Source organism: Varanus komodoensis, unplaced genomic scaffold, assembly GCF_004798865.1.
Source record: "Varanus komodoensis strain SLA01 unplaced genomic scaffold, ASM479886v1 scaffold7_3, whole genome shotgun sequence".
In the NCBI taxonomy this organism is placed as follows: Eukaryota; Metazoa; Chordata; class Lepidosauria; order Squamata; family Varanidae; genus Varanus; species Varanus komodoensis.
In genome coordinates, this window is record NW_025336480.1 from 8,901,590 (window position 1) to 8,926,091 (window position 24,502).

A 24,502-nucleotide genomic window follows, 5' to 3' on the forward strand; every position below is an offset into this window, starting at 1 on the left:
AAATAATTTTAAGAATAAGTAATGTCATGGGGAAACATTTACCTTTACATCATATTCTAGTGCCATAGTATCTATTAAAGAATTCTGAGGGGAGGCAGTGATGTAGGGTTTCCAGAAAATTTTAAGCTGGACAATTTTGAGGAACTGGATTAATTTGCAGAGGGTTATTTGCATAAGAACAGTTTTAGTTCACCGTAGAAAATCAGGGGAGCCCCTCCAGAGGTTTGATGAGCTGAGACCCCACTCAGAAAATTTGCTTCTCTGATAGACGACCTCCATCTACTCTATCTAGCCACCAAACCAACAGAATGGAACACCATTCAGAACGAGGACAATACACTTCGATCTCAAGAACCTCTCCCCAGCTTGTTCCCTGCCAGCTTCTTTCCCACAGTCAGGAAGGAGGAGGACCTCTGTGGTTGTCCTTGAAGTGCTTTGATCTAGGGCTGGCTCAATGGGAGAGTTTGGGCAGCCAGGGCCTCGCCAGTCTCAGCAACTCCAATATCAGAGTGAGAACTCTGAGCCATGGTGGGTTCAGCTACCCACTCCCCCCCGCTCCGAGTCTGAGCCATCATTCCCACCAGAGCCATCCATATCTCCTGCATGCCTGGAAAACTCATCCGAGCGCACGCACACGACACCCTCCTGGATGAAATCTCCTCCTCATTTCACAAGGGAGCTATAGAATTCACACCACCTAAAACCCCTGGGTTTTATTCCAGCTATTTTACAGTCCCTAAAAAGGATGGATTGTCCTATCCTGGACCTCTACTCCCTCAATAAACATATCTGACCCAAATGTTTCAGGATAGTCTCTCTACAATCCATCCTAGGTTTGGGCACTCTTAATGCTCCCCTTCTCTTTGCTAAGGGTGAGTGATTTAGATGGTTTCGTCTTCTTATCTGTCTTTTCCCATTTGACCACTTTAAGAATTTTTGCAGGCAGGAAAGCCAGCATCATGTCCATGGTTGGGGGAGGAGGCAGCTCCAAAGCTCAGCTTTCAGTTGGTCAGCTCCATGTTTTCTTGCCTGCTTCTGAAAGCTTGGCAATGATAGTAAGAATCGATGGCATGATTCCAAGCAAAACAGGCAAAGAGAATGGCCGTCTGTAGGAGGGAGTTTGTTGCTGCACATAGTACAACTGTGAAACTGAGCCTTGAGCACCATTTTGTCTCTCTGACAAAGCGTAATGAAGAACAGGGCTTAGTGGTTATACCAGCTAGAACTCTTATCCTCGAAGTTTGTTTGTTTGTTTATTGCTTAAAACAGAACAATATAGAATGAAAGGAAAAGGAATACACCCGTGAACAGGCAAGAAGTTGTCAGAAATGAACAAATTGTGAGGTAAGTGGGAGAAGAACTTCCTGATGCGCTCAAGATGGCGGTCGAAGAAGAGCTGAGGTCTCGGCAGGAGCCTCACCCTCACACTAGTCACATTTGTGGCTGTAGTCCTGCCAAATACTAAATCAGCTTTGGAATCTTCCTGAAAACTGCTCCGTGCATGCGCAAAGAGCCCATATGTGTGGTAAGCCTAAACGGGGGTGGGGGGTGGGGAGTTTACAGGGGAAGAACTGATTAAATGCAGTGAGAGCTGAGCAATTACTATCCCTGCCTGCTGATTCTGCCCTAAAATCCTTTGCTACAGTATTTCTTCAGCAAACCTGGCATTGTCAAGTAAGTAGAACTTAGTTTGTTTCTTAAGCAGCTTACAAAGGGATAAAATGCTTCACTAAAATATCAAAGCAGGATTTAAACAATTAACAGTCCAATAAAACACAGAAACATTAAACAGACATTAAAAGCCTAGCAGACAGGATAAACCTTAAAAGCTAAGAGCAGGCACTATAATGACACAGTTGTGGGGGGGGGGGGTGAGAGCTGATTTTTAATTAATTTTAGGTGCTGTGTTCAAGCCTGATAATCTGGCTGCTACATTTTACACAATGGAAGCTTCCAAACAATATTTAAAGACAGTGTTATGCAGGAAACATTGCAGTAGACAAGTCTCTATATAACCAGTAGTCAAGCCCGTATATGACTTTGGATTCCTCTTCTCCAGAAACAGCAAACTACTCAGAATGGAGAAAAGTGCTCCTTTCTAACTGCCAGCGGTTGCACATCCAGAGAAAGCAATGGATCAAGGGAGAACCTTTAAGCCTTGCACCTGCTACTTCCTAGGGAGTGCAGCCTCATCCAAAATAAGTTGAATCTTGTCCCTTGGACTGCTGGGAACTTTTGGTCGATATTATATCCATCTTGTCCAAATTATGTTTGTTAGTTCACCACCAATCACTCCTGAGCCAACATCTGGCACTGGCTGATTGCTGAAGAAACAAGAATGATCACAGTTCCCATCCAGATTTCCTGGCCTTGAGAATATCTTTTCATCAACATACGATGTTAGAATTTTGAAAATTAACCAGATGGTTGAAAAAATGCCTGCCATTGTCTAAACTGGGTGTGTGGGAACTTGAATCTTACAGATACATATTTTTTTTAAAAAGAATAAATTCTGTCCTCATATTTTCAAGGATTATTGGTCCTGTTTATGCATTAAGTTTACATGACTGAAATATAAAACACAATTAGTTTAAGCAGCAGTGGTCTGAAAATAAAGCTAGGCTCCTTGGCCACTTTAGTCATTTTCAAAGCAGTGAATGTTTCAACCATGTACATGATGGGTTTTGCACATTTTTAAGGGTAGATTAGATCTGAAGATTATGAAAGTAGGTCAGAAGTGTTAGGCAATGTTAGAAGGCAAATAAAACATACATTTCCTGGCTTCAAGTGCTCTATTCAAATATAGTCTAAACACAATGTGTTTACTCAGTGGTAAGCACTGCCTATTACTAGAAGGCAAATTTAATATGATCAGAGTGATCTAACTGCCCACAAAGCGTGTTATAACTACACAAATCTAAGTGATATTATTTGCATCCTTATTATAGCACATACCTACTTCAGTCACCAAATGGAGTGTAGATTTGTTACCAAATATAAAATATGCCTCTAAAAATCTAGAATTTTACTTTCCACATTATAAATACACAAAAGTTTATGTAGAACACAAACACAAAAGTAGAAATGTTTTAATAAATAAATAAATAAATAAATGTTAGGCTGGGGCATCTTTTCAGCACAATAAAAAGGCCAGCAGTTGATCAAGGCCAGTCACTGTTCTAATTACATACCTTTGGTAGTTTACAAAGAAAGAATACTCAGTTTTTTGCCTGCTTGCTCCAAGTCTTATTTTGTAAAATTAGGACATAAGCTGAATTCACTTACATGTCTTAGAAACTATAAACTGCCAAATTAATGCCAAAACTATAAAAAGTCGAATTAATATGGCTTTTTCTTGATGTTAAATCAAGTTAAAATTCATTGTCACATAAATACAAAACCAATGTTGATTATTTTGCATCTGAGAAATATAATCCAGCGATTTGTGTTCTTTTATTTCTTGCTGTATTTAAATTATGATATGCAACTTTTTTGTATTAAGGACCTCATACAGCACTTCAAGAGGAACTATAACAATGGACAACTCAGTACTGTCCTCCACTATACCTGCATCATCATCCATTGCGAGTGACAACAGCTAGAAAAGCATCCAATGATCTAATTAGCCTTTCCTTTTTGACTCTATAATTCCTTTCTCTGAGTTTCCCATGGTCCTTTCCTCCCCTTGCCACAATTGTCCTCTTTCCCATATACGTAGCTTTGTGAAATACCTGCATGTCAATCACCTCTGGTCTCCAAGAGCTTGAGAAGCATTTATTCCTCTTGCAACAATAACCCATTTCCCAAACCAAGATGGCCACTCTGTACCATTTCACTTCAATTCCTAAGTCTTTAAAAATGTACAGTTCTAGCCTCTTTGAATGCTGCCTACCTTGCACAGTAAACGAATGAATTGGCTCCCAAGGAATCATGTCTTAAAAGCATACTGCTCATTTAATTAATGAAATGGACCATGGCTGTACTAGATATTATTCTTGTGAAACTGGAGACAGAAGCAGAAACATCTGTAGATGTGTAATATGAAAAGTTTGTATGATGGATCTTCCTTTGTGTGGTAGGATAATTTAGACATGACAACACTGTCTTGCATGGAGAAATCTAACTAATTTATTATTTTATTTATTTATGCCCTGCCATTTCTCCTCCCCCCCTCCTCCCTCCAAGCTTATGCTCCCAACAGCAACTCTGTGAGTAGGCTGGGCTGAGAGTCTGTCACTGGTCCAAAGTCACCCAGTTAGCTCCATGGCTGAGTAGGGATTAGAACCCCAACTGAGTTGCAGTCCCACACTTTTAACCACTATGCCACATTATCCTGGGTTTGCAAGCACTGCTTTCATTCAACATATTTTAATACCACCAAATGGTTGGCAAATTGGTAAGAGGGATGGAACTGCATTTTTGACAAAATCTGGTATTCATCCTAACACAATTTAAATGTAACAGTGCCACTAGGAATGATGGAGAGGGAATTCAGTCCCACACTATCCTAGACGTATTCATTCACACATATACGCAGAGGGTATATGAGGGAGAGGCATGGTGACTGTGACTGATGCTTAAAGCTGGAAGTAGACATGGATGGAGTCGTGGACTTTCTCTTAGCCCACATCAGTAACGAAGCAGTATGGATTGGTCTCACTCTTTTTTACACATATCACACCTCACCACTTGCCACACACACACACAGGGAAGGCTTGAAAAAGCCTAAATTTATGTTTCTGTCAAAGCAGGAAAGGTTCTGGAAAAGGCTCTGTAAATATGCTCAACTGAATAAGTGTACCCAATTTCCATGATTGGAAATGTCAAGCTATTTTTGACAATTACTCCCATCATTCTCAGCCAGTATATGCTGTAGTTCAATACCTTTGGCAGGTATTTGGTGAATGGGTAAGTGAACCATAATACAGTGGCTGGTGGGATAGAGGATAGCAAATGGGAGGCTAAGTCAAGGGATTGCAGTTGATTTATTTTTATAATTGAATTTATAATCCACTTAACCAATGACTCATGGCAGGAACCCTCAGCAACCCTTTCAGCCCACATTTCTCTCCTCCATCATCAATCTATCATATAGGTAAGGGAAAATAGGAATACATGTTCAGTTAAAACTCCTTGTAAAGTAAATTGTGGGGGGGGGGGGAGAAGTTCAAAAAAATTTAAAGCAAAAAAATCCAGAGCACAATTACAAAAGGAGAGGCCATTCTTAAAAGATTATTTCTTTAAAGCCAAAACTCAGAGATATAAACAAACACACAAAGATCCTAAAAGAGGAATAAATTCACAGTCCCAAAAAATCAAAAAGCTACACCCCCATTGCTGCTATTCCTTTTTCCTAGTCTCTTTGAGCTTACTGGTACCTTTGGTTGCAGCACTGGCAATACATTCCACAATTAATTTGATTTTTATTTCTCTCTCTCCCTTTCACATGCACAGATACATTCACTCTCCAAGGCTGATGTCTGCTGTAAAAAGCAATTACAAAGGGGGAAGGGAAGATAGATCCCCCTCTATCACAGGGTTTCTCTATCAAATATTCATTGCTGTGGGAAGAATGGTATCCCAATTATTTGTTCCTTCCTCTTACATACACTGATTGGCTGTGGGCATCCTCCTTCCTGTCCATTTCTTCATTTAACCCTTCAGTCCCTTGACCAAACAGGGTGGGACAGTGGAGTATCACCCATATATGGCATGCAGGCAGTTCAATTATCCCTGAGGACCATCCTCGTACAAGGAAAAGAAGCAAGAGCTGCATATTCATTCGTTAGCAGAATCAGAGCAGACAGGCATGCTCAAGAACACCAAGGAGACCTGTCATAGCCAGCAGTAACAATGGAGACTGGAATGAAACTGATCTAACTGCACAAGTGAGTAATCTGTTCTCTCCAGGAGGAAATGAATTAAAGTTGACTGTCCATTCTTCTCATAACCTTAAAGAAAATCTGTGTCTGCAAATGCATAAATGCACTGATCCTTACTACCCATGGCTTCTTAACAACCACACAGATAATCACTTGCTTTATTCCTATTAGTTACACATTAGGCCTGTCACTCTGCTTACTTGCTGAGAACATGGAGAAAGCACATTAATTCACATAGAGAAAAGGGAGGAATTATAGCAGAAGTGTATCCCGCCTCTCACACACAAATTTTGGAGGCTTGATTGGTCAGAAAGCATTAAAGAGAGAGGTACTATCAGGACTGAGGATAGGGAAAATCCACCTCAAAACCACAGCAAGCCAATCTGGAAAAGGCAACTGAGTTAGACAGGGAACAACAGAGTAATGAATGAAAGGGATTTGTATGTGGTGGCTGCTGGGATGTGTGGCACTAGCAGAAGATGAGATAGAAAACAACAAAACCAGCTGGGATTTGTGATAAGCTGTCAGGGAAATGATGGTAAGTTACCACCAATGGTGGCAACCTCTCCATCCTTGCTTGTTATGAAGTACAAACCCACCCAGTGAGTGGAACAGTAATCAGTGGGGATAATGGAGACAACAGGAGGAGCACTACAGCCACCAGCAAAACTGAACACTCCATCCCTTGCTTATCTCTTCACTCTAATCTATGGCTATGTATGAAGATTTCCTTTACCTATGGACCAGAGTATTGGAAAATATTTTTCTAACTGGAGTCTTTGGGTGGATTTGTACATGATAAGCCACTGTATTTATGATATACCTGACACTCCTATACAGTTTTCAGCCCCAAAAGATTTTTTACTCCTTGAAATTTCCCAACCACTTGAACAATACAAGTGCAGTCTGAAAGTTCATCTCAGATGTCAGACATCAATTAAACTGAGTTTTACATGTTCTTGAGATGCTACCACCTTGGAGGCACTTGCAGAACTGAAGGGCTGCTTGGGACACATAATCCTTCCCCCTCATAATTTCCCACCTCAAGTTTCCATGAAACTGTGGTCATCCACAGCTGGGAAAGAGGCAATATTTTTTTTAACTGCAAAAAGTGGATGGAATTAAAAGAATACCAGGCAACCATACACAGCCCTTCTGAAGTACCACTAGGTCACCCTGGATGCCTTCATAGCTACCAAAATGGGGATCAAAAGAATGAGCTGACAGCTCGCTTTTGCAATCTCAGGGGAAAAACCCATTAAGAAAAAAAAGCTGCAGCAAGCTCAAAATGCCTCTCTGGGATGGCACCTTATAAACCAAGGTATATTGCCATGTCATGCGAATCCAGTCAATGAGTCAGCACTTATTGTTCCAAGGTTTCCCCTGTAAACAGGTATTATATACTTCATGATCTCTGAATCAAATTTTATGACCCATGATGGATATTTATAACATGTCAAGCCACTGTCCTTATTCCCATCTGCTTGCTTGTTCTTACATAAATGGGGAGTCTAGCACTGCTGCTGAGACTGAGTCCTAAGCCATGAGAAAAAAAAACCCTATGGGATAGGAATAAGTGCTTCTTTCCAGGTACTTGCTAGTAATCAGGAAATATGAAGCAGAGATTACTGCAGCCATCCTGACAAACTGAGTCAATTAATTTGCACTGCAGCAAGGCAAATAGAGAGAGGCAGCCAGTACAAAGCAAATCTCAATACAGAAAAACTGCAGCCAGGAACAGGAATATTAGTATATTCCAAAAGTAACTGATATTAGTAAAGAGTGGGCTGTTTAAGCCTGGTTTCAAACCCCACTTAGCTGTTATCATTCCCAAGGCAGGAATTCTGGGAAATGTTAATACTGTGAATTGCCTTACCGGAAAATCCTTAGCTCTGTTGTCAAATATCATTTGCCAGGATTCTTGGAGGAAAACCATGACAGACTAGCTTGAAACCAGTTTAAATTTATAATCTAGACCGAAACAGTCCAAATCTAAATACTGAAAATATTAACTTGTGAAACACCACATTCTGTTCTGGTTTGAAGAATCACTATAACCCACTGAGACTTATTTAAGCAATACTCGTAGTAGGCTTATTTATTTGTTTATTATTTCATTCCACTTCTACACTACCCCATAACCCAAATGTTCTTTGGGTGGCTTACAAATGTGGAAAACAGCATGATTAATACACTGATAAAACATATAGAAACAGTAAAATTAATAGGTTACAATCATCTTACATAATAAAATTATAAAACCATCACACAGCATGCCAAAATACAACCAATAAATTAACATCCCAAAATTAAATTGGTTGAAACACAACAATTCTCAAATAATCCAGTTTAATCTTCAAACAAGCCATGTTGCCCATGTTTGAATGACCCAAAGATGTCAAGCCTCCACTGGGAGTTAAATATTCAAAATGGACAACCACATAAGCTGCAACCCACCATGGGTTAAATAAGTCACAGTTCACTGCAGCAATTCTGCAACCTGCCCCTTTCTCAATTACTCTGTAATCAAAGAAAAATGCCAGCATTCATAGGGTGGGAAACACTGCATATAACTAAAGTAGGTATTTAAGCCATACCCTAATCACCTATAGAAATGATTTAATAAAAAATAGCATTCTTGGTTATATTATTCTTCCTTGCATATAAATCGAAATAGTGTATTCCAAGGGCAGGGAAAGACCAAATTTACACCACAAAGCATCTAAATAATCAGTTATATCAAAAGTAAAACTTGTAGGTACTTAGATGCTACCATATGCCCAACACTGTCCAGAAAGAGGTAAGATGCTAGCCCATAGTTGTTGAGATCAGCTGGGTGATGCTATTGGACTCCAAATTCCATCAGCCCTAATCAGCATGACTAATGTTCAATGATAGTAGGAATTCTTATCCAACAACCTCTAGAGGTCCACAGGTTCCCAACCAATTCATCTTTTTAAAAGACTACAATCCATCAGCACAAACAGCAGAAACCAATCTTCCAAGAGGATAAGGCTCTTCAAAAGAAAACAAACACACACACACACAAAAAAACATTTTCACTCAAAGCACTACCACATACAACATTGAAGAAATTTAGCCTTTTTATTGATGTTATGCAAAATGGCCCTTTTGACATATCAGTGCTTGATATGTTAGTCATTAACTAGTCACTAAGTTTCTGTCACTTTAACTAAACATTATCACAGGGCAAAGTTTAGTTTGGAAGTTTAGCATAAAAGTGCACTTCACTAAAGAATGGAACTAACATAGAAATGGAAGGGGCCTGTAAGACCCTATGTCAATTCAACCACCTACTCCAGTTCACCATGTGGTTGCAGCCTGTGACTTTCCAGCTTCGCAAAAGTGATTTGACATGCTAGCTGAAATCTGCAGTTACCAGATCGTCCAATTTCATCATTATTTACTGCAGATATGATTTTTCCTTGCACTGGTATCCTGGTATTGTTTGCATGTCTGTCACATGCATGGGGGTGCATGTGACAGACATGCAAATCTTTTCTCTGTATGCACCCATGGTAGGGGAGGACAGAGCAAGAGGAGGGGAATACAAAGATCTGTTGACTCCATGTACAAGAACCCAGCTGATACGGGAGAAAAAAACTATGCTTTAGAAATTCAGCTGGGGTGACTTATGACTGCAGGCTGCAAATTGTTTTCAGAACAGTCTGTGGCACAGTGCCCCACCTCTAAGACTTTACTCTGTTACTCAGTATAAGGTTACTAATTAGCTCACCTGCTTACACCAGGGTGCAACAAACCTTACCTCTGTGTGACACATGACAACATGCTAACATTGACAGGATTCCACATTTACATATCCATGGGACATCCCTAGAGACACAAACAAATATATAACCTCATATTCTCAACACAAATTACTTTTAAGATCAGTGCACTCATAAAAACCCTGCTTCAATAAAAGCCATGATCTGCCTTGCCAAAAAGCTTGGCTCTGGAATGAAGAATGCATTTTTAATACCAGGGACATGAAACTGAAAATAGTTATTGGTTGTCATAGCAGAAGGAAATCATTTATTATTTCCACATGTGCTTACCAAACAAAAACCCAAAATCACACAGTGCAGTGTGTGTACAGTAACAATTATACAAATTTATGAAGGTGTATTAAAAACAACATTTGTGAGCTATACAAGGTATACATTCACAAGGAAGAGGAGGTTTTAAAGAAAAACTTTATCAAAATGTATGGTTATGAAATTGGAACACATGGCAACCAAACACAAAAGAAGGTATTTCTAAGCAGCTTTCTTCCTGGCAGGGGTAGCATGCCTATGTGCAGTAGTGCTATAAGCAGATGACCAGCCTCCACCTTTCACAAGTACATGTCAGCAAAGATCAGGGAGGCTGAAATAGAAATTTATGCCAAAACACAACAGTTGCTCCAAAACACTGCCTATTATCTCCGATAAATCTTGGAAAACAGGAGAAGTGCCAGAGGACTAGAGAAGGGCGAACACTGGCCCTATCTTCAAAAAGGGGAAAAAAGATGAACCTGGCAACTACAGACCAGTTAGTTTTACATCAATCCCTGCAAAAAATCTGGAGCTAATTATTAAAAAATCAGCCTGCAATCATCTAGAAGAAAATGCAGTGCGTAATAGAAACCAACTTGGATTTATCAAAAATAAATCCTGTCAGATTAATTTAATCTCATTTTTGACTGGGTAACCTCCCAAATGGACAGAGGGAACACTGTGGACATAATCTGCCTAGACTTTAGCAAAGCTTTTGACAGAGTGCCCCATGACATTCTCAAATTGGGTCTCTTTTATGGCTTGCTACCATTATAGGTTTTCTGATCCAGGGAAAGAATAATATGATAAACCTCAGACTATACACAAAAAGATACACAGACTTGTGGATTATTCTTCTCAAAAGGTTCACTTTCATTTGTACTGCTTGCCCCTCCCTGCTCACACTTAAGCTTCTTGTGCAGATCTATTCTATTCCACTCCCAACAATCTTCTATTCATTGATTTTTTGAAACTTAGCATTTAAGAGGTAAGGGGTTGATTCCGTGTACATAGATTTGCAAACAAACAATGGGATTAAGGTTTTCTCAACCCTGTATGCTCATTTTATAAAAATGTTGCTGTGAAGAAGCAACATGTAATCTCGACAGACACAAATTCACTGTTTTGAGGATTGTAAAACCAAGCATTTGTGATAATATCTTCTAGATAGAAAAAACTGCCCAATACTCTTACAGAAGCTTCTAGAAGAACACGACATTGTGAATGGATTAATGAAACTCATTTACCAAAACATTTAAACATCACATGAATATACAGTCTCATCTTACATAATTAAAAACTAACCCTTCTTTCATTGTGAATAGCCTTTGAACTATAATGCATCTTGAATAGAAAACCATTTTTAGATAAATTTTCCTCAAATAGCATTTTATTTAAAAAATTCAATTTCAATTAAAAATCATTTTTTAAAAAATCACTGTTTTTATTCACCCTGCACAGAAATATGGCTGGAAGCTTTGCAGTAAAACAGAGGCAGAGAGGGAATAGTGCTTTTAGTGCTTTTTAAGTGCTTTTCCCCTCTTTTTTTAAAGCAGAAAATGTATTTTTAGTGATTATCACCAGCTATGAAAACAAATCAAAATTACTAACAACATCCTATCATTCAGCTTGTATTTAAGAATCAAAACAATTTCAGAGAAACTGTTGGTAATCATACTTTCATGTAAGTGAGATTGCTGCTTTAAGCAGAAATGGTGGTGGGAAGGGGAGAACAATGAATAGTTGGACTTGAAGGGGAAGAAAGATGTTTGCAGGAAAGACAGATAATTTGTTCTGGAACTACATGCTAACTCCAATTAAACTGTGCATACCTATATACAGTATATGCTCCCCTAGAGATGTAAAGGCATGAAATAAGGGGAACAACTCCTTGAGTAGAAGTACTTTCAAAATGTTGGCAAACACAGTAGCATTAGGTAAGTCCTCCGGCCCAGAATGTTCTATAGAGTCCAGTGGTGCTCACTACCAATGAAGTGTGCACAGTGCTGGAGTAGAAGATGTTCAGGCTTTGAATATTTCTGGTGAACTAGGCCTGGGGAGAAAGGAACCATGTATGAATGGCATTTTGTACATATTCTTGATAAGACTTGGTAAGGTCACACTTGTGATAACTTACGATACAGTCTGCATTTGTTAAATCTTACAAGATGAAACAAGATGAAGTTTGTGCCTATTGCAAATTAACACAGAAGCATGCAGGTAAATGTTTGTTAATTGGTGCCTCTATGATTATAGTTTGCATTCCACAGTAATTAGAGTTAATAGTTATTTCCTTCTGTATAAGCAAGAAATAGGAAGGAAGGAAGGACGGAAGGAAGGATTTTTTCTTTGTGGGGAGAAACACTTGCCGCCGCCGCCAGGGAATACTCCTGTCACTTTCAGTTCTCTTTCCAGGAATTGCTGGTGAGCATGCTGTATTCCACCTACTTACTTGGATAAACCTAAACGCAAGGTGAAACTCGATTTCTTCCACAATGATGCTGTACTATTACAAAGTATAACTCAATATCCAAATTTAGCGTAATTCTTTGATGTTTTAGAAAAGTTAAGTTTTTATTAAAAAATAATGCTCTTTTGTTTAGCAATGGCAAAGTCTACCCCTTTCTAATTGTTTCGAGATAGCAAATATCTCCTTTGTTTACTATGTACAAAGTTGATGGTTTCAATTTCCAATCACATGTGATTTCCTGTTGCTTCCCAGTGTGCAAACTCTTACTTATAGAGCAATCCTACAATCCTCTGTGAAAGTATTGAGAAACCATAGGAGACTGCAGTTCCACTCTGAGGCTGCAGACCTTGAGAGGCCAAGTCAGAAAAGTGGTGTTTCTTCCTTCCCCTTTCCACCCTTGATGGCAATTGCAGGGACCACTTTCGTGGCTCCTTCATCTGAGATTGGAGCTCTAAAAGAGGAAAGGGGTGAGGAGGCTCTGGGGAGCTACAGGATCCTAAAACCTCTCAGTTTCCATCCCAGACTGCATTAGATACACTCAAAATGTGGAATGTGGAGTAGCAACAAAATTGGAATAGAAAGGTAAAGATCACCTTTGTTGCTTTACCCACTCTACTAATTGTCTACAGGCAAAGCATAGGATTTTCTACAAGCTCCACAGACGAACAAAGCCCTTCTCTATTAGGGTATTTTATAGTGGTGTCTTATACCCATACTTCTTAACACAATTATTGTAAAGTTGATTAGAAAGCAAATATTGCATTTACATATTTGTAAATTTGTCTCTCCTCGCAAGAAAAACTGCCCAATGCCCCACCACTACTCCAAAATTAGACATTTTAGATCTCTAACATGAATTGCAACTTTTAATTCTGGATACTGAGGAATATCTTGACATGTGCTTCCAGAAGAATTTTGTTTAGCATCACAGCAGAAGAGGAAACTCTTAAACTCTCTCCACGTGTCTGCTCTGTTAATTAGCTTCCCACACTAAGCACAACATGTTTTTTAAATGCCTGCAGGTTTCTGGCAAAGAGGCACTAGTTTGCCCCAAAGTATATTAAAAGAAATACTCAGCAGTGATACAGGATAGGTAAGATGTTCATACTTCCTTATCACAAGTGGACAGTGCTAGCCAGTAAAAGTAATTTTCCATAACATGCTTTATGGTCACTGTTTTGCCTGTGATAAAGGAGATGAACAACTTCCTTCTTATCTCCCCTTTGCCCCAACAAGGAGTCAAGAGTCAAGGAAGCTAACAATAACTTCCATTGTACTCTACATTTCTATCTTACAGTGATGGAATATTTTTATTTGCACCTTTATGTATTCATATGTTCCTCTATAGCTATGGACACAAATTTTTCTGAGTGCTCCAAATCAGAGAGCAGAATTAGTCCCCAAATTAAGGAGACATGTCATTTCCCCACTACCAGTGTCAATTTGTCCCTGTACTGAATGATTCACGATAGATCAAACCAGGTATTAAGAGTATGGTTAATTCAGGAAAGGTCACCTTAATCAGTAATGAAACAATATAGCTTCCCAAAGCTATCAAAAATCTCAAATACAGGTTGCAAGTTCATAGACAGGTGACTTTGCAAGAAGATGTCACCAAACGATGTTTAAGAATGCCATCATTTTAAAGCAAGCTAAAAATATAGCACCAGATCCAACACAGTTCATTTAAGTGTTATCAAAATTTTAATCTGTCCTTTTAAATAGTCAAATCTGTCCTTAAGTTGCATAAGGTGATGGCTGAGAATAATAAGCTGAATTGATTTCAGTCTATTTTCAAGGCTGGTTTTGGCCCTAAAACTATTTTCATCACCCCAGTTGGTGACCTTTGTCAGCTCCTCTAGTCCTCTCAGCAGCATTTAACACCCTCAACCATGCTAGGATCTCCTTTTTAACTATGGACACCACACTATGACAGATTGGCTCCTTTTTGATGGTAAGTTGTAGTGCTGAAGGACTGCTGTTCCTCACAACAGTGATGGTTCTGCAGAGTTGGCGCCCTCAGAATTTAATGTTGCCTCCCATACTTTACAAAAATCTATGCCAAGCTACTGCTCATGTTTGTCAAGGCTGTGAAGGTCAACGTCATTTGCAGGAAGACACCCAGCTCTATTTCTCTCTCTTGCCAAATCAAGATGAAAGAATGAGGTCTCTGCTTTTGTGCATGAAATTAGTGGTGGGCTCACTTACAATGATTAACTATAAGATGATTGAACTGCATTAATTTGAGTTTATAATAGTGGAGGATTCAGTGGACTGGTCACCTTATGGTCATGCCTCCAGTCAGAAAGTCTTTTCTAAGGAAGAATTCAGTTCATCTGGCTGCAGGAATGCCCCAGCTCCTGATGATGGGACAGTATCAGGATTCTAAGAGGGAGACATATTGGCAGTAGAGGAAGCCGCACAACCCTTCAGGGTAATACAGGGGAGTTGTCCCGCTCTCCTGGGAGAATTAATCTGAGGCTGAGATGGAGAGTCCACTCAAGTCTCCAAGAAAGTTGCTAATTGAAAAGGCAAGCACAGGTATTCCCTCTCAGAGTGCCAGATTGTGTGCTAGGCCTGCATACTGAGCTACAACTGGGACAGCACTTGGATAAAAGACTAACCAGTACACTGAGAATTTGTTAGGAACAATATCTAATTCAATTTTTGCTCTATAGCCCTTGGTTCTGACTCCTTGTCCTTGTTGCCTTGAATGGACATTTGTGTACAACTGTGAACTAAACCTCAGTGTTAAACCTCACCTGAATTTAAAGCTACATGCATATAAATTGACTAAATTAATGTTTAGCAGGACATTTTCCTTGCTTCATTCATATCTTTCTTTCTTCTCTGCTAATAATTCTGCAAGCCTTTGAATTAAAGCAGAATCTGAGAAATACATGAGTGAGAAATTCACCCAATAAGAGGCATCTTCCCATGTCTGAGAACCTGCTCCACATATTATCAAATAATGAAACAACGCAGCTGAGAGACGATTTTATCATGGTAATGCCTTCTGTTATAGTGTATAATGGACAACAGATGACATCAGGCCCCAACTGACATCAGGCAGCTATTATCTGAAGTGTATGCTGTCAGGATGTTGCGGCTGGGGAAAACAACAAAGGGGAAACCAGCTGTTCTTCATGAACTTGATGATGATGATTAGTTTTATTAGTCAAAGCTCTCTGGGTGATACACAATAATTGATAAAATACAATATGCAATAAGAAAGCAACACTGAAACATCATAAAATTCATTTAAAATGTCCCGTGGGACCTTATTTTATACTATAGTCCTTTTGAAGCCGAGAACTGTATAACCCACTGTTTCTCATTATAGCTTCAGAACCAGGCAAGCCACAGTCTTCTCCAAAGCTGGGAAACTTGAGGCCTTCTGCTTAATTTCATGAGAACTTCAACCTAATTTCAAAAACCCTCTGCATGCCATGAGTTCAGACCTCTGCAAGTGCTATCTGTCCCTTTCCTACAGCTCACTGCATGCAAAAGGAGATAGGAGAAAAGAAGGTGGAAGAAAAATTAAACGGTGGTTCACTCACTTTTTGCTCTGGACCCACCCACCACTGGAAAGAAAGGAGGAGGTCCTCAGTAAACAACAAAAGATTACCCAATTCTTGGTTTATTGCAAACCATTAAGCCAGGTAGGAAATCTAAATACATAAGTGGGGGAGGGGGGGACTGAGAAGGAAGCATAGAAGCCTAGGCCCTATTCCTAATAGCTAAATCACTGTTTAGTCATTACATCTAAATTAACTTATAACTGCATGACTAAAAGTTTAGAATATCCAACTAAAACATTACCTATTATTAAAAATACTTGATGACATTTGAACACTGATTGCTTCTGCAAGAATTGGATTCATTTCTAACAAATAGCATTCAAATTAGCCATCACTACTGGCATCCCATCAGAAATAGCTTTTCATTTGCCCATGTCTATGAAATACAAACCATAAATGAACTTGTAGTTCATTTGTTTACTAGGCTTTTCAGGACATGTCTGGAGGAAGAAAATAAGCATATTTGATTCTCTCCCTTCCATACCCACCTTAGAAACTTTGCACGAAATCTGATTGGCTTATTTAGTCGAATCTACTGCACACTAACTTTTACTGAAGTCTGTAACATCACACTTTTTCATTAACATGGTTGGCTTATCAATGTTGTATCTGTCAAACCAACAAAAATGGAAAGTAGTCATCTGTTTAAAAAAATAAGCAGTTCAAAAATTTAAAAAGCTTCGCTTAAAAATACTGAAATACAAATTTGAAAAGTTACATAGAAAGCAGATTCACACTAAAGCAATTATCAGAGTTGGTCAGATTTAAGGCTGTACTCCCGCACCCCAGTGTGAGGCCCAATGGTTCTTATTTCTAAGTAGACATGCACTGGATTGTGCTTTATACCAAAACCTTCTTTAAAATAAAGTCATTAACCTCATATCAAAAAAACAAAGATGGAAAAAGGATCCACCACAGCCAAGTACACAGAAAGTAGCCACAGCCAAGATGTAGCTACAGAGAAGACTTCAACAAAGAATTCTTATGAGCTTATACTACAATATTTTCACCAGCCTTTTTTCTGCTTCTGAGAAACCCAAGGCAGCTTATACAGCTCTACTGTATTCTCATAACAATGCTGTTAGAGTTTGAGTACATTAAGCAAGTTTCTGTGCACAGAATACGTTGAAGTTTGCCTTCTCTTAAATGCTTGCTTCCCCTTAAATGTTTATAATGACGGGGCAGACTTTGAAACTTTGCCCCACCCAGAACCCCCTCTCAATCTAACCTCTGCCGTGGATATACATCTATCACAAGGATACTAACAATTTCATATTATTTCATATAGTTATATATAACTATATATATATAACTAGATATAACTATATATATATAAACAATTTCATATAGTTAAGATGTTAGAACCAATTTTGGAAAATCCTGGAATTTGTATCCATGAAGAGCTCTGTCACACAATTGGTCAAACCAATTTAAATGTTAAGAGTTACGTGTTCTGCACCTGCAGAAGTCATTCGTCTGCCTTTCTAGTAATAGCAGCAACATTCCATCAAAGCTCAGTGTCATGGGTGGGGGAGGCAGGAGAATTATCTGGGTTAGGCCTTCAAAAACTCAGCACTGATATGCACGGGCTACAAAGACATTCAAGCATATTCAAAGCATTTGTTGAGTATATTTAAAACTTTGTATACTGATTGGTAGCAGACTGCTTTCTTATGGTCCAACTTGTCTGAAACTTGTGCTTGCCTTCTAGGCGTCATCACAGTACACGATGGGGACTGGAGAGAGAACTTTCTCAGAGATGGTCCTCAAGTGTGGCATGCCACCCCTTGGGAGCTTTGCCCATGTACAAAATGTGACGATTTTGGTGACTTTTTATTTGCCCAAGTATACCAACAAGTGACCAAAGCTGGTTTTAAATGTGTTTAGTTTTAGTATTTATTTATGTGCTATATCCTTACTGGCTTCTTTGGTTCTTAACACTGAGAGTTCTTTTAACTGTTCTCTGAGCCACCCTAGAAATTTTAAACCAAAGGCTACTACGTACACATTTTAAGTAACAGAATCCCAAGAAAAAGTTTCCAAGAGCAGGAGCAATATTGTTGGGACGTGTCATTTTCTAGACCCGACACTTGCATAACCACATTGCACACAGAAATCACAACAGCAAAAAATGCCAAAAAAAAGGCTTGATTTTCCTAGGAACAAATTAATGAGGGCCGAATAGTGCAATCTTGCAAAAGCATGCCATGAAGGAAGAAGTAAGGATTAGGAAACAAATGTACACTTAAAGCTCAATCAACTGATCTACAACAGGAATTCCTAAAACTGTGGTCTAGTGCTAATATGTCAGCTGGTACAGAAGATCACAGCCCAAATAATGAGACTGTGCCTATGTAATTACTGTATTTGTAATTATGTGCTGCATGTAACAGGCTTTTGTAGTGTTCAAACTACACTGAGCTTTAGAAGGAATGCAACTGAAGTACAGAAGTCTTCAAATAATTTTCCCTGCATAGTCAAAATGCCCTATTTTTCCTTTATTCTCCCAGGTCCCAGCTTTATTCTTTTCTCCCTTTGCTCCCTGTCCACATTTGTGCACGCTCTGTCTCTCATTCCACCCCCCCCCTTCTGGAATCAGATGGCAGATGCATCAGAAGAGGAATGGCATAGCGATCCTGTGGTGCCATTAGGGAAAACTTGGGGCTTGGGGCATTTTTCTTCTTTTTTGGAGCTGGAAAAAACTGTGTTGATGAATAGGATGAGAAAAGCAACCTTATGTAGGCCTACTCAGCTGTAATTTGCACTGATTTCCATATACAGTAGATTCACCATTAACCAGAACTCAAGTAACTGGGACTCTCAAGCAACCAGCAAAAAGTGAAGAAATAATACTTTAAATAAAAATTAAATTTCCAGTAGAAATGTAAGTTCAAACATGGCATATCACACTGCACAATGTGCTGTGAGTAACCCCACATGTTTGTCTCCCACTTCCACCAATTCACTATGTGTCAACATACCGGTCAGTTGGAATCTATTGTTACTCAAATTTTGTGGTCTCACTGAACCCAAGTTTGCAGAAACAGGTCCCAAGTAAGCACAAACACATAGTGCTTACCCTCAAGCAGAAGATGAAAATATGCAAGAGACTTGAGAAACTTGAGAGTCTAGCAGTGCTCATGAAAGAATTTAATGTTGATTTGTCAACAACCTATTGCATTAAGAATCAGTCACAGAAGATAAAGGAGTTTTATGTTAACTTGGAGAGTGACAAGAGTGTGGAGAAGCGTCATACTCTTCATACACCGAAAATGGATGTGCTTTACCAGGCCCTGTATGAGTGGTTTATGCTGAAAAGGTCTGATGGTGGTTGTATTTCTGGACCAATGTTGCAGGAGAAAGTGAGAGATTTTCATGACAAAATGAACAATGAAGGTCAGTGTTCATTTTCAAGTGGCTTGCTTACCCAATTCAAAGTTTGTCATGGCATCCATAACTTGGACTTGTCAGGTGAGCAGAAATTGGATGATCTTGAGGCTGCAGCTTCATTTTGTGACATGGCAGTAAACTGGTTGCAGAAAACGGCTTGACCCCAGAGAAGACTGATAATGCAGACGAGACTGGATTAATGTGGAAGTGTCTGTCTAATTCTACTTTGGCTGGTGGTAATAAGAAGGTAGCTTACGCATTCAAGCTAAATAAAGAGCATATAACTGTGCTCGTTTGTGCAAATGCATTGGTAAATCATAAGGTAAAGTTTTGTGTGATCAACAAATTTGTTAAACCAAGGTGCTTTAAAAGGCATAACTAACATTCCTGTAGATTACCATGCACAGCGTAACAGTTGAATGGACGCAGAATTTTTCACCAAGTGGTTTCATTATTCATTTGTCCCCAATGTTAAAGAAAATTTACAAAAGAAAGGACTATCAGAGAATAGTAAAGTTCTGTTGTTCCTGGATAACTGTCATGCACATCTTCCTGTGGAAGAGCTCATTAATGGCAATTTTTTTTATGTTATCTTCCAGCTAGGATCACAAGTCTGATCCAACCAATGGATCAGAGAGTGATACAGAATGTACAAATGTTTTACAGGTGTGACTTCATGCAGGCAATACTGAACTTTCAGAAAAAACAAATAGAATCTCAAAGATGCAATCTACACTGTCAGTTGTGCTTGAGATTCCATGAGAAGTGAAACATTGCAGAAATGTTGGAGAAAGTTCTGGCCAGCTGTGATGTCTGTGGAATTGCCCTCCTATGTCAACTTTGAGGCGTTTCCAGTCAATAGTGCAGCTGCCAATAGCAGAGTTTATTATGAAATCTGTGAGTCTGTTGACTCTGCTCATGACAAAACGAATTTGTCTCGAGATGAACTTGATGACTAGCTTGATGTGGATGAAGCTATTCCAGTAACTCATAGTCTAAACACAGAAGAATCATAGAAGCTATTGTGAATCGTGGAAAAATGAATGTTGCAGAGGAAGAAAACAGTGATGACAGACGTGAGGTGGAAAAAGTTCCTGGCAGAGAGCTACTGAAGCATTTGAAACGGTGATAGCTTTTGCAGAACAGCAGCCTTTCTTCATTTCCCAGCATGTTATGCAGCTGCACATCATGCAAAACCTGACTTCATGCATGAGAGGTCTAGGGCCTCAAAGCAAGCTGATATTCATTGATTTTTCAAGAAAGCTGTGCACAAGTTTGCCAGTACAGCATCATCTACTGATGTATGTCCAAAACCATCCATATCCACTTCTCTGATTCTTTCCCAGCTACATATCAGATCCTGATGCAATGTCTACCCAGTAAACTCTCCACTCCTACTATAACAATTAAGTGTGCATATTTGTGTGTTTTTTCTAAGTTACTTTAAGATTAAAAAATTATGTTAGTGAAGTTCATTGTCAAAAAATTTATTGACTGCTATTTAACTAAAAGTGCACACTGCATTCACAAAGCTGTTTTTATAATAAAACTGTGCTAAATGAAGTTTGTCTTAATTTGCTTTTAATTACTGTATTTCAATATTAATATCAAGTCAATACAGAGTGTATGGTATGGTATGGGGTATAGTATTCATTTGGTCTATTTTTAATAGTAACTCTCAAGCAACCAGGAACTACATCTATCTGACATCTACCAGTCCCCTACATCTATGGGTGCTCGTTAACTGAGAGTCTGCTGTATAAAATTACATTCCTAAATTCATATTTTGTTGTCCTACTGTGCTGTCAAACAGTCTTTGGAGGTCTTCTGCTTGTACTCAGTTACTTGGGTGAACTACTTGTCATTTGACTAGCCCAGGCCTCCACAGCTTGCCCTTGTATGACTGACTAGCCCCATCTGTGAGATCATTTCATGGTGGTAACTACAGTAGTTTTCCATATTCTTCAATGTGCCTAATGTCTAACCAAGGCTGGAAACCCCAATCTATAACGTCTATATTCAGCAAACAAATCAGTCTTAGACTACAATCCTATCCTGTTTCCTGAGAGTAAGAACCATGGAGTGCAATTAGACTTGCTTCTAAATGGACATGTTGTGCTGACAATATTTCCAAGTGTAAGAATCACCATGGTAGATAAACAATTCATGGCATACAAAAAAAAGTATGCATGGAGTTAATATGTCCCAGAAATCTGGAGATGTGTAAATTGAATGAGGTTTTACAATGTTTTTAAATTCAAGTGAGTCAGAATTTCAACTCTCTTCCACAGAATGGTCTATTCCAATAGAATATCTGTTTGTGGCATGAAAACAATATTTAAAAGAAACTTTATATTTTCTTCTGACGCTGAGACCAGAATGGATCTCCAGATTATTTCATGTACAGTTTGCGCAACATAGATTTATATTAGATTAGAAATATAATCCAGCAATTTCATTTTTGGCATGACATTCCTTTGTCTTCTCACTTGAGGAAGAAAAACTTGCTTTTAAATTTTTTATTACGGCAGCACCCTATGAACAACAAGTGCTTAGCTACCACACTGTTATTCTATTTGAGAGGATATACATCCCCAGCTCAACAGAACCACAAGAACTGACCTGACATAAATAATAGCTATTACTAGCACACTAATTATCTAGTTTAAGGCATTCTACTTTATGGCCAAACAGCAGTCGTCTTCAATACATTTTGTGTTGGGAGAGTCTCCTGGTAGCTAATCATACCGGTAGCATGCTTCCTACCCACCAGGGGGCAAATAATAGCTTGGGAAGGTTGTGCGATCAGGAAACCAGGCAGAAAGGAAAATTTCAGAAACGTATTTCCAGCAACACTGCCCCCTTTCAAATGCACAAAATCCCAAAACTTTTAATTTAAAAAAACTCTTTAAAATATATTTATTTGTGAGGTGTTCTTAAACCTCCCTTTGACTAGTGTTTTGTAGTCAGAATTAGTTTAAGTTGATCATAAGAGTGTTCTGCTGTCCGCATTACACGAGTAATCACCTATTTAACTGCTGCATTCATTATCAGTACATGTTATGCTTTGTCTCCAGGCACACACATCTACTCACAATGTGGGACCTGTTGCATATCATGCATGACTTACAAGTGTAATTATCTATGTAATTATCTTTATTTGAACTTTACCTTTAAAACCATAGTTTGCATTTACACTTGACCTGATAACTTCAATATCATTTACTCCCATGGGTGAATCAGCCATCACAGATTAGCCACCTACAGACAGTTTTACATAACCCAGAACAGTCTTTCCCAACCTGGTGCTCTCCAAATGTTTGGGATTTCAATTCCCATCAGTCCTAGACAGCATGGTCAATCAGAAACAGGTGTCCTGAAGCATCTGGAGGGCACCAGGCTGTGGAAGTCTGTCCAAGGAAGTAATGCTTTCCAATGGAGAAACTCAGGAGTGAGTGCTTTAACAATAAGGTATTGGAACACATAATAGCAAATGGCCATAAACCTGGTGACTATAAGACTTCATTGATCAGATCCATAGAGGTTCCTCACATTCCTCTTGAATCTTACTGACATTATTTAGGTTCTATTTTGGGAATTCAGGGTTATTAGGGACAAGCCCTACAGGCTTACAGAATGGGAATCTTAGATATGGCTCAACAGCATGTCTTTCTCACTGTTACTATTGGAGTAGAAGGCAGAGGTCCTGGATTCTGATATGAGTGCTATGGGAACCAAATTTTGGCAGAGCTACAAAATAGAAGACCAGTGTGGAGTTGGGTATTTCTAATGGCTCTGTGCCCAAGGTGTATTCTGATAACACCATAGCAATGTAAGTTCCCTAAATTTATTCCTGCACTGGTTTTACTACATCAATTGTGTTTTTATACCAAACCTTGGGAAGGCTCCTGCTCTAAAAGAAGGCCTAGAAATATTTTAAATAAGTAATAAAACTGCAGCAATTGCCCCCAAGGCAAAACTGAATGCTTCAGTGCAGTAGAAGAAACTGTAATGTAATGAATCTGTTCTCTCCACTTGCTATCTACAAATATAGACCTGAATTTCTAGTTTTGAAGGAAAGGGTGGAAGAAATGCAGCATAACAGAAGAATTTCTTCAATGGGCCATATTCCGTTCTCTGTTTTTCACACAGAAGTAGGGAGATTCTTCTTGGAACCTTCTTTATGCTGAAACTTTTTATTTAGAACACAGAGAGAATGAATTTTGCTTGTATACTTCAGATATTTTTGTAAATTTCTGATCAATTTTTCTTATTTTGGAAGATTTTTTTCCTCCCTTAGCAGAGCTGCTTCTTGCTAGCTTTGTGTAAAAATTACTCCAGCTGGTGGACAGCTTTGAATCAATCCAATTTCTTAGGTTTCCCTTCCTTCCTTTCTGATTTCCATTTTTTTTTTTTTATTAAAGCCATACTACAAGTCTTGAATGCAGGAATCACTATTTCGTGTTCTTTCACTTACGTTGTTCTACATTGCATTTCCCATTCAGTCACTTATCATAGTTCTTTGAAATTTATGCCCTGTCTTCTTCAATTCAAGTACACCTTTATCTTGCAGACCTGATTCTTGATGTACTGGGTTTTATTATTTTTATTATATTGCACGTGCAAATCACCATGGGACCTCCCTGACAGCACACCCTCCTACAAATGGGAACAAATAAAGAAGGATCTATTCTGAAGTCATACAAGGCTCAACTTATTACATGCATAAAGGAAAGCCAGTGTGGTGCATGGGACTGGGGCTCAGGCGATCAAGGTTCTAGTTTCAATCAGCCATGGAGGCAACTGCGTGATTTTGAGGCAGTCACAGTCTGTCAGTCCAACCTACCTCATAAGACTGTTGTTGAGGGGATAACATTGAGAGAAACAGGAGAATTATGTAAACCACTTTGAGTACTTTGTTCAAAAAAGGAGGGATATAAATCCAGTAATAAGTGAAGACTCAATCTATGCACAGACGTGACTTGCGCGCATCTTCTCTCCTCCCCCTCCACACGTACAGTTGACGGAGTCGCACTGCCCCCTCCCCGCTTCCTCATGAAAGCGGCGCAGAATAAGGGATAAAGTGCTGGCGATGTAGCTTCGCCCTCCCGGCCCTACAAG

General features: G+C 39.0%; 1 protein-coding gene across 2 annotated transcripts in view; it reads right to left on the reverse strand.

Annotated features, from left to right (window-relative positions):
- The window catches only part of SLC22A4 (solute carrier family 22 member 4), a 62,113-nt gene that overhangs the window by 36,623 nt on the left and 988 nt on the right, over positions 1 to 24,502 (reverse strand). The gene's annotated exons all lie outside the window — the stretch shown is intronic.